Genomic DNA, 12,751 nt, shown 5'->3' with positions numbered 1-12,751 from the left:
GAAGTTGCCTAATAATTATGCACACCTGATATAGGGTGTTGATGTCATTAGACCACACCCCTTCTCATTACAGAGATGCACATCACCTAATATGCTTAATTGGTAGTAAGCTTTCGAGCCTATACAGCTTGGAGTAAGACAACATGCATAAAGAGGATGATGTGGTCAAAATACTCATTTGCCTAATAATTCTGCACTCCCTGTATAGTCTCTTTCACCTACTAGGCATTTAGGTGTCAGTTATCGAGGTTCATTTTTTGCAGCTTAATTCCACCTTTCCTAATTGCTTGTTACCTTACTTTACATAGCTGATTATAGAAACTGGTATTAGGACAGGGAGAAAGGGAGAAAGAGAGACACACAGAGGGATAAAGAGAGAGAGAAATAGGGGGAGAGAGACAGAAAAAAGGAGAGAAAAAGGGAGAGAGAGAGCATTCAAATATCACACTGCCTCAGAGAGTTGTATGACACAAATGAAGTCCTTACAGACACAATACACACCACCACCAGCTCTCTGAACAGGCGTAGGTCTAGATGAGAAGCGACGCCCTATTGTTAGCATAGTATGCAATAAACAATATTGCAGCTGCAATAACCTGTGCGCATACTACAAGTTAAAAGTAAATGGGTGCACTTGAGCACAAACAAAATTTGCGCTTATCGGCATAGCCGGAGTGAAGAGCTTACTTAAAGTGTAAGACTACAAAAGAATGTGCACCAACATAAATACATTAAAATAAAGTATTACACTCATATATACAGTTTCTAATAAAAAGCATTAACGAAGCAGGAGTTACCTGTAAAACGTGACAGGCCACGCCCATAAATCGTCTCTGTTTCAACTTCTTTTATTTGCTTTTAGAAGTTATATATTTTTGCACTTTATTGAGTTTTACTATCTGTGCACTGGATATCTGGATCTAAGAGAAGAACTGTTCTGATTGCACTGCACTATACCTTTTACCAAGACTCCAGTTGAGCATATCTGGTCAGAGTAGCTGGGAAGCCAAAGGGGAGCATTTGCCTGTCAGAACAAGAAGGACTAGTTCCAGATCGGTACCAGTCTCATTGTATTTGATGTTCTATTAGTTTACCTCTGCTTTAACCCCTTCAGGACAGACCCATCCGTACAATTTTGTATAGTAAACAAAAATAAAAAATGAAGCACATGATCATCACTGCAATCATGTGCTTCAAAAACAGAACTGATTTGTCCACCGGTCGGATCAAGCGATGTTTGTTTCCAGAATGGAGCAGCACACAGCAAAAGTTAGGACTTTCCATACCGTCCTAAAGGCGCTTAAGCCCAGTGCTAACAGCTATAAAATAGGCGTTCTTTGTGAGTTTGTTTTTTTGCACTTTATTAAATCTGCTATTATACTACTATGGTGTACTGCACTTAGATCCTTTTGTTTGGTGCTTTTGTCATTACAGATAAAGGTTAAAAGGTATATGGTATATGACAAGGTTTTTGGCTGAAAATTGCTATATATATATATATATATATATATATATATATATATATATATATATATATATATATATATATATATATATATATATATATTTATACACACATAACATGTATATATATATATATATATAATATATATATAATATACATATTATGTAATATATATACATAATTTGTATATATATATATATATATATATATATATATATATATATATAATATAGCTAAGATGTGCACTCTCACTTTCCATCGTCTGCCAGTGTGCTAGTGGTATACATAGTAACAGCAATAAAGACTTGCACTCACTGGGTGTTTAAAAATCAAATTTACTGTGACCTGTGTAACGTTTCAGGAACTTTACATCCCCTTCTTCAGACATAAGGGATACAAAAAACAATGCCTTTATGGCCAAACATAGTGTAAACCCCACCCCCAATTAGACAAAAAAACGCCAAAAAAACATTGTCATTGTAACCACTGGGTCACAAATAATAATAAACAAAGTGAAATGTTTCATACATTGTCTGAATACATATTACTCATAGTGTTATTCATCATAATGCTGTGACTTGTATAAATAAAGAAAGCAGGGAAATACACAGATAACGTACAACAGGAGAAAAGTACAGCTCTGCACTTCTACGGGCTGATCAGTAGCGATGTCGCGAATAGTTAGCCGGTGAATAGTTCCCGGTGAACATAGCATGTTCGCGTTCGCCGCGATCTGCCCCCTATTCGTCATCATTGAGTAAACTTTGACCCTGTACCTCACAGTCAGAAGACACATTACAGCCAATCAGCAGCAGACCCTCCCTCCCAGACCCTCCCACCTCCTGGACAGCATCCATTTTAGATTAATTTGGAATCTGCATTCTTAGTGAGAGGAGGGACAGTGTAGCTGCTGCTGATTTAATAGGGAAATCGATAGCTAGGCTAGTGTATTCAGTGTCCACTATAGTCCTGAAGGACTCATCTGATCTCTGCTGTAAGGACAGCACCCCAAAAAGCCCTTTTTAGGGCTAGAACATCAGTCTGCTTTTTTTTTTTTTTCCTGTGTAATCTAATTGCAGTTGCCTGCCTGCCAGCGTGTGTGTCAGGCTCACTGCGTATACTGTGCCCACTTGTCCAGTGCCACCACTCATATCTGGTGTAACAGTAGTGTACATTTAAAAAAAAAAAACACTTTTTTGACTGTGAAATAATAGCAGACAGCTGCCAGTACCCAAGACGGCCGCCAATAAGGCAGATGGGGAGGGTTAGAGAGCTGTTTTGGGGGGGATCAGGGAGGTTGGGGCTAAGGGGGGATGCTACACCACAGCATATGTAAATATGCTAAAAAAATTAAACAAATTTAAAAACCTTTTATTTTAGTACTTGCAGACTTTCTGCCAGTACTTAAGATGGCGGGGACAATTGTGGGGTGGGGGAAGGAAGGGAGCTGTTTGGGAGGGATCAGGGGGTCTGATGTGTCAGGTGGGAGGCTGATCTCTACACTAAAGCTAAAATTAACCCAGCAAGCTCCCTACAAACTACCTAATTAACCCCTTCACTGCTAGCCATAATATATGTGTGATGCGCAGCAGCATTTAGCGGCCTTCTAATTACCAGAAAGCAACGCCAACGTCATATATGCCTGCTATTTCTGAACAAAGGGGATCCCAGAGAAGCATTTACAACCATTTGTGCCATAATTACACAAGCTGTTTGTAAATAATTTCAGTGAGAAACCTAAAATTGCGAAAAAATTTAAGTTTTTTTTTAATTTGATCGCATTTGGCGGTGAAATGGTGGCATTAAATATACCAAAATGGGCCTAGATCAATACTTTGGGTTGTCAACTACACTACACTTAAGCTAAAATTAACTCTACAAGCTGCCTACATGCTCCCTAATTAACCCCTTCACTGCTGGGCATAAAACACGTGTGGTGCGCAGTGGCATTTAGCAGCCTTCTAATTACCAAAAAGCAACGCCAAAGCCATATACGTCTGCTATTTCTGAACAAAGGGGATCCCAGAGAAGCATTTACAACCATTTATGCCATAATTGCGTAAGTTTTTTGTAAATAATTTCTGTGAGAAACCTAAAGTTTGTGAAAAAGTGAACAATTTTTTTTTATTTGATCGCATTTGGCGGTGAAATGGTGGCATGAAATATACCAAAATGGGCCTAGATCAATACTTTCGGTTGTCTACTGCACTACACTTAAGCTAAAATTAACTCTACAAGCTGCCTACATGCTCCCTAATTAACCCCTTCACTGCTGGGCATAAAACACGTGTGGTGCGCAGTGGCATTTAGCAGCCTTCTAATTACCAAAAAGCAACGCCAAAGCCATATAAGTCTGCTATAATGGCATGTCTGGCACACAGTGTTGGGGCAAGGGTCCATCTGACCACTGATACCTGGTCTGCAAAGCATGGTCAGGGCAGGTATATCACCTACACTGCACACTGTGAAGCGGGCGTAACCCTTACACTACCTGATCGATACAACATCATACCTGATGTTTTAAAGCACGTTATTCCAAACAATTTAGGAATGTTAGGTGTTTTATGCCCTTTATGGATTAAAACCAGACTCTGCATCAATTATGTAATTTCCATGGGAGTTTTGCCATGGATCCCCCTCCGGCATGCCACAGTCCAGGTGTTAGTGCCCTTGAAACAACTTTTCCATCACTATTGTGGCCAGAAAGAGTCCCTGTGGGTTTTAAAATTCGCCTGCCTATTGAAGTCTATGGTGGTTCGCCCGGTTTGCCCATTCGCGAACTTTTGAGGAGGTTCACGTTCGACGTTCGCAAACTCAAATTTTTAGGTTTGCGACATCACTACTGATCAGTTAAAAAACTACCGGAGTGATCCAATTTAATACAAAACCCGCCAGGCAAATAAAATTATGGCCAACAACCTATATATATATATATATATATATATATATATATATATATATATACAGGGAGTGCAGAATTATTAGGCAAATGAGTATTTTGACCACATCATCCTCTTTATGCATGTTGTCTTACTCCAAGCTGTATAGGCTCGAAAGCTTACTACCAATTAAGCATATTAGGTGATGTGCATCTCTGTAATAAGAAGGGGTGTGGTCTAATGACATCAACACCCTATATCAGGTGTGCATAATTATTAGGCAACTTCCTTTCCTTTGGCAAAATGGATCAAAAGAAGGACTTGACAGGCTCAGAAAAGTAAAAAATAGTGAGCTATCTTGCAGAGGGATGCAGCACTCTTAAAATTGCAAAGCTTCTGAAGCGTGATCATCGAACAATCAAGCGTTTCATTCAAAATAGTCAACAGGGTCGCAAGAAGCGTGTGGAAAAACCAAGGCGCAAAATAACTGCCCATGAACTGAGAAAAGTCAAGCGTGCAGCTGCCAAGATGCCACTTGCCACCAGTTTGGCCATATTTCAGAGCTGCAACATCACTGGAGTGCCCAAAAGCACAAGGTTTGCAATACTCAGAAACATGGCCAAGATAATAAAGGCTGAAAGACGACCACCACTGAACAAGACACACAAGCTGAAACGTCAAGACTGATTTTTCTAAGGTTTTATGGACTGATGAAATGAGAGTGAGTCTTGATGGGCCAGATGGATGGGCCCGTGGCTGGATTGGTAAAGGGCAGAGAGCTCCATCCGACGGGACGCCAGCAAGGTGGAGGTGGAGTACTGGTTTGGGCTGGTATCATCAAAGATGAGCTTGTGGGGCCTTTTCGGGTTGAGGATGGAGTCAAGCTCAACTCCCAGTCCTACTGCCAGTTTCTGGAAGACACCTTATTCAAGCAGTGGTACAGGAAGAAGTCTGCATCCTTCAAGAAAAACATGATTTTCATGCAGGACAATGCTCCATCACACGCGTCCAAGTACTCCACAGCGTGGCTGGCAAGAAAGGGTATAAAAGAAGAAAATCTAATGACATGGCCTCCTTGTTCACCTGATCTGAACCAAATTGAGAACCTGTGGTCCATCATCAAATGTGAGATTTACAAGGAGGGAAAACAGTACACCTCTCTGAACAGTGTCTGGGAGGCTGTGGTTGCTGCTGCACGCAATGTTGATGGTGAACAGATCAAAACACTGACAGAATCCATGGATGGCAGGCTTTTGAGTGTCCTTGCAAAGAAAGGTGGCTATATTTGTCACTGATTTGTTTTTGTTTTGTTTTTGAATGTCAGAAATGTATATTTGTGAATGTTGAGATGTTATATTGGTTTCACTGGTAAAAATAAATAATTGAAATGGGTATATATTTGTTTTTTTTTTAAGTTGCCTAATAATTATGCACAGTAATAGTCACCTGCACACACAGATATCCCCGTAAAATAGCTATTACTAAAAACAAACTAAAAACTACTTCCAAAACTATTCAGCTTTGATATTAATGAGTTTTTTGGGTTCATTGAGAACATGGTTGTTGTTCAATAATAAAATTAATCCTCAAAAATACAACTTGCCTAATAATTCTGCACTCCCTGTATATATATATGTTTAATAAATAGGCAGGGATTCTAAGTATATGGTGTAACATTGTTTGTGATTGCCACTACATTAATTACAAATTTTCATTTGAATTTAAGAAACGTATGATGCGTGAGTGATCGCGCTTGAGAGCCTTGGTGGTTTTGCTATGTCTCCATGACAACCAGGTAGCCGCATGGTCATTGGCTAATACTTTCCTTGTGACCGAGTCACTATACACTACTTCCGGTTTTACGGATGTATGACAATAATCCAGCGAACACAGGTTTACCTGCGGGGAACATTTCAAATCTTAATGGTTAAGTTGCGGATTGATGTAAGTACTACATGTAACACAATATATATATATATATATACTTTCTCCACCTATAATGTGACCCTTAAACTGTACAACTCAATTGAAAAACAAACTGAAATCTTTTAGGTAAAGGGAAATAAAAATAAAAAACTAAAATAATATGGTTGCATAAGTGTGAACACCCTTAAACTAATACTTTATTGAAGCACCTTTTGATTTTATTACAGCACTCAGTCTTTTTGGGTATGAGTTTTTCAGCATGGCACATCTTGACTTGGCAAGATTTGCCCACTCTTCTTTGCAAAAACACTCTAAATCTGTCAGAATGCGAGGGCATCTCCTGTACACAGCCCTCTTCAGATCACCTCACAGATTTTGAATTGGATTCAGGTCTGGGCTATCCCAAAACTTTAATGTCCTTCTGGTGAAGCCATTCCTTTGTTGATTTGGATGTATGCTTTGGGTCGTTGTCATGCTAAAAGATGAAGTTCCTCTTCATGTTCACCTTTCTAGCAGAAGCCTGAAGGTTTTGTGCCAATATTGTCTGGTATTTGTAACTGTTCATTATTCCCTCTACCTTGACTAAGGCCCCAGTTCCAGCTGAAGAAAAACAGCCCCAAAGCATGATGCTTACACCACCATGCTTCGCTGTGGGTATGGTGTTCTTTTGGTGATATGCAGTGTTGTTTTTGCGCCAAATATATCTTTTGGAATTATGGCCAAAAAGTTCAACTTTGGTTTCATCAGACCAGAACACCTTTTGCAACATGCTTTTGGGAAACTTCAGATGTGTTTTTGCAAAATTTAGTCGGGCTTGGATTTTTTTTTTTGTAAGAAAAGGCTTCCGTCTTGCCAGTCTACCCCATAGCCCAGACATATGAAGAATACGGGCGATTGTTGTCACATGTACCACACAGCCAGTACTTGCCAGATATTCCTGCAGCTCGTTTAATGTTGCTGTAGGCCTCTTGGCAGCCTCCCAGACCAGTTTTCTTCTCGTCTTTTCATCAATTTTGGAGGGACATCCAGTTCTTAGTAATGTCACTGTTGCACCATATTTTCTTCACTTGATGATGACTGTCTTCACTGTGTTCCATGGTATATCTAATGCCTTGGAAATTCTTTTGTACCCTTCTCCTGACTGATACCTTTTAACAATGAGATCCCTCTGATGCTTTAGAAGCTCTCTGCAGACCATGGCTTTTGCTGTAGGATGCGACTAACAAAATGTCAGGAAAGACCAACTAGAACACCTGAACTTTATTTGGGGTTAATCAGAGACACTTTAAATGATGACAGGTGTGTACTGACTCCTATTTAACATGATTTTGAATGTGATTGCTTAATTCTGAACACAGCTACATCCTCAGTTATAAAAGGGTGTTCACATTTATGCAACCATATTATTTTATTTTTTTATTTTTATTTCCCTTTACCTAAAAGATATCAGTTTGTTTTTCAATTGAGTTGTACAGTTTATAGGTCACATTAAAGGTGGAGAAAGTTCTGAAATTATTTCTCTTTGTCTCATTTTTTTACATCACAGAAACCTGACATTTTAACAATGGTGTGTAGACTTTTTATATCCACTGTATGTATATATCTATACCAGTATATATACACACATGTGTATTTAATAATTTTTAATACATTCTAATATTTTAAAATGTGTTAACTATCGGCTAGATTACGAGTTTTACGTTATGAGTGAAAAAGCCTCATAACGCTGCTTTTTCACTATTGCTGCTATTACGAGACTTGTAGGTATAGCTGTACCGCACACTTTTTTGGTCGTCACGCAACTTAACTACCTCACTTTTTAAAAAGTTATTTTTTCAATGGGACTTCCATAGCGCCGGTATTGCGAGTTTGCCTGTCCGGCCAAAAAGCGGTACAGTTTATAACTACAAGATCTGTACCGCCACCTGAAAGTCAGTAGTTATGGGTTTTACGTTACAAAGCTGTAACATAAAACTCATAACTAAAGTGTCACAAAGTACACTAAACACATATAAACTACCTATTAACCCCTAAACTGAGGCCCTCCCGCATCGCAAACACTAAAATAAAATTATTAACCCCTAATCTGCCGCTCTGGACATCACCACCACTATAATAAACATATTAACCCCAAAACCGCCGCCCTCCTGCATCGTAAACACTAGTTAAATATTATTAACCCCTAATCTGCTGCCCCCAATGTAGTTGCCATCTACATACACTTTTTAACCCCTAATCTGCTGTCCCTAACATTGCCACAACCTACATTACTGTTATTAACCCCTAATCTGCTGCCCCCAAAATCGCCACCACCTAACTACACTTATTAACCCCTAATCTGCTGCCCCCAATGTCGCCGTCACTATACTAAAGTTAGTAACCCATAAACCTAACCCTAAGTCTAACCCTAACCCAAACGTAACCCTAGCCCTAACACCCACTAAATTTAACATAATTAAAATAATCCCAAATAAAAATGACAATTAATACCTAAATTATTCCTATTTAAAAGTAAATAAATACTTACCTGTAAAATAAAACCTAAGATAGCTACAATATAACTAATAGTTATATTGTATCTAGCTTATGTTTTATTTTTATTTCACAGGTAAGTTTGTATTTATTTTAACTAGGTAGACTAGTTAGTAAATAGTTATTAACTATTTACTAGCTACCTAGTTAAAATAAATACAAAGTTACCTGTAAAATAAAACTTAACCTGTCTTACACTAAAACCTAACATTACACTAATATAAAATAAATTAAATTAACAAAATACATTTATCTAAATTACAAAAAATAATAAACACTAAATTACACAAAATAAAAAAAGAAATTATCAAATATTTAAACTAATTACACCTAATCTAATAGCCATATCAAAATAAAAAAGCCCCCCCAAATAAAAAAAAACCCTAGCCTACACTAAACTGCCAATGGCCCTCAAAAGGTCCTTTTGCGGGGCATTGCCCCAAAGAAATCAGATCTTTTACCTGTAAAAAAAAAAATACAAACAACCCCCCAACAGTAAAACCCACCACCCACACAACCAACCCCCCCCCCCCCAAAGAAAAACTTACCTAAAAAACCTAAGTACCTCATTGCCCTGAAATGGGCATTTGGATGGGCATTACCCTTAAAAGGGCATTTAGCTCTTTTACATTGCCCAAAGTTCCTAATCTAAAAATAAAACCCACCCAATAAACCCTTAAAAAAAACCTAACACTAATCCCCGAAGATCCACTTACAGTTTTTGTAGACCGGACATCCATCCTCATCCAGCCGGGAGAAGTCTTCATCCAAGCGGCAAGAAGTCCTCAACGAAAAGTCTTCATCCAGACAGCATCTTCTATCTTCATCCTTCCAACGTGGAGTGGCTCCATCTTCAAGACATCCATGTCAGGGTGCCAGGAATTAGAAATTAGATTGAGACGAGAAGTGTAAAACTAATCACACCTTTATTAAAAGCAAAAAATAATAAAAAAGTCCATAAGTCAAATAACAAGCCAGGAGTCAAAACCAGAGCTGGTAGTCAGACAAGCCGAGTCAGGAGCCAAAGTGAATAGTCAGACGAGCCGGAATCAGGAACAAGGAGAACAGCAGAGTCAGGAACAAGCCAGGGATCAGACAGGGGGTAAACCTGGCCCAGAGGAGGAATGGCTCCGTTTGCAGGTCTATGGCACGATCGTAAGACCAGTGAGGAGGTAACGTACCAGCACGCACCTTGTCATAAACATCTAGGAACTCTCGGCACTCCTCTGGCAATTGAGATAGCGAAGAAGTGCACAAGACTTTAACTGGTTTCCTAAGACAAGTGGAAATACATTGCGAAGACCACAACAAAATTTCGGACCTGCGCCACTCAAGACTGGGATTATGCTTTTGGAGCCAGGGACAACTGGAAAATGCGGAGAATTTATCACCTGGAACTGGAGGGTTTCAAAATAGAGATCTCCAACAGCCATGGATAATGGAGCGGTCTCGTGAGTAACGAGTGCGGGCTGAAGGGGCCTGCCATCAATGGCCTCAATAGCAAGCGGAACAGACCGAGGCAAAACAGGAATGGAGTACTTTGATGCAAAAGCATTGTCAATGAAATAGCCCGCCGCACTGGAGTCAACAAGAGCCTGGGTGACTATGGAGGAGTCCACCCAGGAAAGGACAACCATGACCAAAGGTTTCTCTTTTAGCAGTTCCGGGGACGAGGATAAACCACCCAAGGTCTGCCCCCGACAGGACCTTAGGTGTGAGCATTTCCCGGGCATGTAGGACAAGAGTTCAAAAGGTTGCCCTGTAAACCACAATAGAGGCAGAGCCCCTCCCTCCTCCTAAAGGCCCTCTCTGCCACGGAGAGACGCGTGAATCCCAACTGCATCGGCTCAGCAGTACCTGGTGACTCGGGACCAGGAGGCATGGGAGGAGAGGGAGGCATGGTTGGGAATGAACACGTAGGAGACAACAGAACAGGAGGCTTTTGCAAACACTCCTTGAAAGAGGGCCTCTCTCTGAGTCTGATTTCAATTAGGATCAAAAAAGACACCAAAGCCTCGAGAATCTCTGGTAAATCTCTGGCAGCAACTTCGTCTTTAATCGCATCAGAGAGCCCATTAAAGAAGGCGGTAACAAGGGCTTCATTGTTCCAACCTACCTCTGCGGCAAGCGTACTGAACTCAATGGCATACTGAGCAACAGATCTCGTACCTTGCTGAATGGACATGAGTTGTTTAGCAGCAGAGGAGGAGCAAGCCAGAACATCAAATATCCTTCGAAAGGAGGCCACAAATTCAGGGTAATTTGAAATCACAGATTTATTCGTTTCCCACAAGGGATTAGCCCAGGCAAGAGCTGTGTCAGAGAGTAACGAGATGAGAAATCCCACCTTAGCTCTGTCAGAGGGAAACGCCTGAGGTAACATCTCAAAGTAAATGCCCACCTGGTTCAAAAACACTCTGCACTGAATAGGATCACCTCCATATCGCTGAGGTAGAGGTGCAGAACCAGACATGCTCCTGGTAGGACTAGATGCAGCAGCGGAAACAGGAGCAGCCATAACTTGCAGAACACTTTGGTCCAAATGTGCTGTGTGAGTCAGTAGGGTTTGCAAGGCTAGTGCAAATTGATCCAAGCGGTGATCCTGTTCATCCATCCTGGAAATTATGGTAGGTAAAGGTGGATTATTAGCACCATCAGGATTCATGGCCCTTGCGTAATGTCATTACGCAAAATTAGGGGTGTTAGGGTTAGATTTAGAGTTAGGTTTAGGGGTTAATATATTTATCTAGTGTTAGTGATGTGGGAGGCCAGAGGTTTAGGGGTTAATAACTTTAGTATAGTGGTGGCGGCGACATTGGGGGCGGCAGATTAGGGGTTAATAAGTGTAGGTAAGTGGCAGCGATGTTGGAGGCGGCAGATTAGGGGTTAATAAGTGTAATGTAGGTGTCGGCGACGTTGGGGGTGGCAGACATGGGGTTAATAAGTGTAATGTAGGTGTCGGCGACGTCAGGGGCAGCAGGTTAGGGGTGTTTAGACTCGGGGTTTATGTTTGGGTTTTAAGTTTAAACATAAATTTTCTTTCCCCATAGGAATCAATGGGGCTGCGTTACGGAGCTTTACGCTCCGTTATTGCAGGTGTTGCATTGATGTCTATGGGGAAATCGTGCACGAGCACGTAAAACAAGCTCAAAGCAGCGCTGGTATTTGTGTGCGGTATGGAGCTCAACGCTGCCATATTGCCCGCAAATGAAGGTTTTTGGAAAACCCATAATAGCAGCGCTATTAAAGGTGAACGGTGGAAATAACTTGCAAGTTATTACCGAGCCACTCATAACGCAAAACTCGTAATCTGGTCATGTATTTTATGCACCCTTCGAAAGGAGGCCACAAATTCAGGATAATTTGAAATCACAGGTTTATTAGTTTCCCACAAGGGATTAGCCCAGGCAAGATCTGTGTCAGAGAGTTACGAGATGAGAAATCCCACCTTAGCCCTGTCAGAGGGAAACGCCTGAGGTAACATCTCAAAGTAAATGCCCATCTGGTTCAAAAACCCTCTGCACTGAATAGGATCACCTCCATATCGCTGAGGTAGAGGTGCAGAACCAGACATGCTCCTGGTAGGACTAGGTGCAGCAGCGGAAACAGGAGCAGCAATAACTTGCGGAACACTTTGGTCCAAATGTGCTGTGCGAGTCAGCAGGGTTTGCAAGGCTAGTGCAAATTGATCCAAGCGGTGATCCTGTTCATCCATCCTGGAAATGATGGTAGATAAAGGTGAATTATTAGTACCATCAGGATTCATGGCCCTTTCGTAAGGTCAGGGTACCAGTAATCAGACTGAGATGAGAAGTGCAAAAATAATGACACTTTAATTAATAGCAAAAAATAATAAAAAAGTCCACAAGTCAAATAACAAGCCAGGAGTCAAAACCAGAGCTGGTAGTCAGACAGGCCGAGTCAGGAGCCAAAGTGAATAGTCAGACGA

Source organism: Bombina bombina, chromosome 5, assembly GCF_027579735.1.
Source record: "Bombina bombina isolate aBomBom1 chromosome 5, aBomBom1.pri, whole genome shotgun sequence".
In the NCBI taxonomy this organism is placed as follows: domain Eukaryota; kingdom Metazoa; phylum Chordata; class Amphibia; order Anura; family Bombinatoridae; genus Bombina; species Bombina bombina.
This window is presented reverse-complemented; position numbering follows the sequence as displayed.